Here is a 4,811-nt window from a genome sequence, read left to right as displayed (position 1 = left end):
ACCATTTCAAACATAATGTCCTAGCAACACACACACACACACACACACACACACACACACACACACACACACACACGCACACACATACCTTCAGCTGCCAGTTATGATAATGTATATTGCCATGCACTAATTACAGATAGCAAACACATCTATTCACAGACATGTGCGCGCGCAAACACACACCCAATTAAAGAGCACACGCTGCTGACAGTAAGTAGGTAAGTACGTTCCTTTACATCAGAGTTTCCCCCAGCCTGCCTTGTTGGGAAATAATAAGTAGCATTTAACAGTAAAAGAGAAACAGAGAGAAAGAGAGAGTGAAAAGGGAGAAGGAGAGAGGGAGAGCAGCCACCGTGTCCACTCACACAAAGAGTGTGTTTGAGTGCCAGCATTGCAGATGGAGCAAGTGAGTGCGCAATAACAAGGCTGATGACTGATATTTCTTTAACACTGGAGCCTATTCCTCCACATGGAAAAGAGCAGAAGAACAGGAGGGGTGGTGTCTGGCTAGCTAGAAAGGGAGAAAAAAAAAAACACAACAAAAAAACGTTGTATTCACCTGATGCCAGACCATAACATTATGACCCAATCCCTGTTATGTTTACTGGTGGGGAACACTCAGTGGTGCAGGAAGCAGCTATAACATTGTTTTTCCCTCCTGTTAAAAAGTCTGTGTTCTAGTAAAACTTTGGGGGGTTCAAACCCACAGCTCCCCTCATTCTGCTTCCAGGGGGAAAGCTGAGTCACCTGAGCCCTCCTCTGCCCTTTAAATCTCTCAATATATCTTTTCATCTTTCTTTCCTTTTTCCTCCGTTCTCCCCATCTCTTCTTTTTGCCGTTGGACTTACCATAAAGTAGAAGAAAGTCGTCCAAGAAGGAATGAGAACATTTTACTCCAAATGTACTAACTGTAAGAATCTGATTTCACGCACTGCACTGCATTAAGTGGGGATGGGATGTGTGTAGTAGATAAATATTTATTGAAATACAGTCCAGCTCCTAATGTAATTTTGCCTGTTTGGTGGTATATGGTAGATGTTTTAAAGGTTTGGAGACTGGCGGAGAGTGGGTTAAAAAATAAACATGATAAAGTCCCTCTTTTGTGAGTCATTTAGTGGGTCATGGGTTGCCTTCTCAAGATGTCACCAACACAACAGAGAGATCTTTCACAGATACACACAAGCATAAACAAATATTATGTTACAGGAACAACAACTGAAAACAGAAGGGGAAAGGAGAACAAGAAAAAAACAGGCCATGATCATAACAAGGCCAAGGCAAGATGGATATGTTGTTGTCTGGGTGAGGACATTGCAGAGCGAACTTTTTAATTACAAATAGATTAGACCGCTGTGATGCTGTTGTGTGGTCTCTGTGTAAACTCCCTACTATTTGGACATGGATTCCTTCTCTTTTGTTTGTCTTCAGGAGACCTAGGAATCTCTCTCTATACCAATGTGTGTACAGGAAAGAGGGAAGGGGGTGGGCTAGCACTAAGGCCTGGGCTCACATGTATTCTAAACAGCTGCACGTTTGAGTCCTAAAACTGTTTCACTAACTGTACATTTGAGCTGCCAACAGCAGTTCCAGTCGCTTCAGAAGTGCATTATGTGTTGGACGGTACCAGCGGCCCGCAACATTAGCAGCATATCAGTTCTCCCTGGGCCTGCCTCTGCCTGAGGTCCAGATCTCGGGGTTGTGTGCTGATGTTGTTATTATTGTTTTTCGTGCTGAGAATTGGAGCCCCGGCCAAAATGTACTCTCGTTACAATAAAAAGACCTAGAGGGCCCCTGCTCTGCTCTACACTAGGCTTTATTGGTACAGGAGAGCACCATCAACAATGTCTGTACACAATCAACAAGCAATTTGCTAAGAGGTGGGATGAGAGATCAGCCAGAGAGTGTTCCTTTTCTTTGTCTCTCCTCAAATGGTGAATTTCTGTCACTGACAGCCAGCTTTTGTTCACTTCCTTTTGCGTGTCACCTATAACCACAAAAGGTCATTTGAAGATGTTTTAGATTATCTAACATGAACACAAGAACACTGTGGAGCACCTCAGATCCAAAAATGAAAATGTGCAAGGGGCAAAACACAATGAGCAGACTAAACAGATGAGACAGACACACAAACACCATATGTGCATACTAAAAGTGCCCATGTATTTTACAGACTGTGGAGAGCTCATTTTCAGGCTTTACCATCTCAGGCTACATAGGCAGCATTAACCTTACATGATTGGCAGATTTTCTAGAGACAACCTCGTGCAGGTATGAGGAGAACACGCAAACTCACTTTTCCTTATAAATGGTTATTAATGGTGCGGTGTTCATTTGCCTAAAAAGCTCTCTGGTTCAATCCCAGGAGAAGACTCAAAGCCCTTCTGGAACCGCATCAGAAAGGGAATCAAATGCAAAAGTCTATCATAATCTGAATCCAACGTCAAATCAGACATGTGGAGTTACCAGCAGTGGTGAATAAGGCTAATATGGTAATGGTAAATGGCCTGTATTTGTATAGCGCTTTTCTAGTCCCTAAGGACCCCAAAGCGCTTTACACAACCTGTCATCCACCCATTCACACACACATTCACACACTGGTGATGGCAAGCTACAATGTAGCCACAGCCACCCTGGGGCGCACTGACAGAGGCGAGGCTGCCGGACACTGGCGCCACCGGGCCCTCTGACCACCACCAGTAGGCAACGGGTGAAGTGTCTTGCCCAAGGACACAACGACCAAGACTGTCCAAGCCGGGGCTCGAACCGGCAACCTTCCGATTACAAGGCGAACTCCCAACTCTTGAGCCACGATCGCCCAATACTTTATACGTATACAACTTAAAGTACGTTCATATGGAAGAACATATGAGTTCAACCATTTTTCTGTTTTTTATAAGATAACAGCAACACCAGTGGAATACCCAGTTAATAAGAGAATTATTTTCCGAATTTTTAACCTGCATCTGGATATCCAAACTATAACGTGGCTGCTAGCTATCACCATAAAGTGATACATATTAAATGGCGCAATGCTATATGTATTTTGCACTTTAGGATCAAAGCTATTTGGAGACCTTCAAAAGTTGTATAAAATTTCCAGTGCTGTAAAGGAAACACAGATATCAAGAGGTTCTTGAAGACACTTACCGGTCCTTGACACATGTATTTGTTGGCTGTGTACTGCTGGCTGGTATTTCATGAATGGATAACGTTTAGATAACTAGAAGAATACAACTGGGATACTGAAGCAGAGGGTGGGGACCGGGATGGCAGTGGAACCCCAGAGCTACTCGGCCACCACATACTGGGGAAAGCCCAGTCATTCTATCAAAACTATTTTCATAACTTCGTGGAGAAAATTGGCCTCTAGGAGTTTTCCATGCACACCACACAGTAGAAACTCTGTTACAGTAATTGTCCTCTTACAAAAGCGGAGTGCATATACGGTACGGTATTTACAGAAAGAAAATAAAGACTGGTGGGATGGCGGGCAGGAGAGAGGAAAAAGGTAGAGAGAGGGAACGTGAAAGAGAGAGACGAGAGAAAGAAAACTGCTGATCAGGAAAGAGAGTGGGGTTCTACGGATATTCCCCCAACACAAACACATTCAGTGTTGATTTCTGGCATTTTCTTGGCTCTGTGAAGTACAGTAGTTGGCAGAACAGTAAGCGCTCTGATGGTTTGTATGACTCCTTATGGTCTTAGAGGTGGCTTCCTGCTGTGTAAGCCCCTTCCCTCTCTTTTTGGTGACCCTTGCCTCTATTCTATCTACAAACTTTATCTTCTGGGGGGTGTTTTTTTGCCCCATTTGACTGTATTTTTTCTCGTTCTTTCTCCTCAAAGCTAGTTTAAAAAGAATAAACCTGGACCCATTTGTACTGCTTGCACCTACTGCCCAGCTGGCACCCATTGTTTGCAATTAGTTCCAAAGTATGTGTTTGACAGCTTGCGCAGTTTACGTGCAAACTGGCTTGTACATTTTTGCAGGCATGCATTTGTGTCAGGGAGCAAATGTGTCCACACATCTAAATAATACACTTTTTTTTGTTCACAAATGTTAAGATCAGCAGAAAATCAGGCAGCCTGGGAAAACCAGGGAAAGACACAGGTCTGAGCAGGTCCAATTATTAAGAACAATCCATCAATATGCAGGCTAAGTCCTGAAGCAGGCTCAGCAAAAAAACATGGCGAAAAAAGTAAAAGCAGAAAAAATGTGGTTCGTACGAAGAGGGAAAGAAAAATCTGTCTTTACAATCCCCCTGTTTCGGCTTGCCAACTTTCTGCTGGCTGTTGGTAGTGCGGAAATGAGAGCGTGCTAGATTCTCCCCTCCCGAGAATAACACAAACCCCTCAAAGCTCAAATCAAACACACAATCCACGTCACAGGAAACCATTTTGAAGCGTAAAACCTCCCAATGGGAGCTCCATTTGAATGCTGCGGGTATGCGCTGCCTTGCTCGCCCCCTGCGCCTCCCACTCTCTCCCCTCCCGCTCTCTCAAGGCTTAAACCACAACCTAACCCGAACCACACAGCCTCTCAGACGACAAGTCTCCCTTTCTCTCACTCCCTGTCCATTACCCCCTTTATTCCTTCCTTTAACTTTTGTTGTTCTTCATCACTTCTCTCTATGGACTATTAACTGTAAAATCATCATTTGGTCAATAGACAGACAGATAGATAGATAGATAGATAGATAGATAGATAGATAGACAGACAGATAGATAGATAGATAGATAGATAGATAGATAGATAGATAGATAGATAGATAGATAGATAGATAGATAGATAGATAGATAGATAGATAGATAGA

The sequence above is a fragment of the Pundamilia nyererei genome, unplaced genomic scaffold (assembly GCF_000239375.1).
Source record: "Pundamilia nyererei isolate P.nyererei 1_Seehausen unplaced genomic scaffold, PunNye1.0 scaffold00078, whole genome shotgun sequence".
In the NCBI taxonomy this organism is placed as follows: domain Eukaryota; kingdom Metazoa; phylum Chordata; class Actinopteri; order Cichliformes; family Cichlidae; genus Pundamilia; species Pundamilia nyererei.
This window is presented reverse-complemented; position numbering follows the sequence as displayed.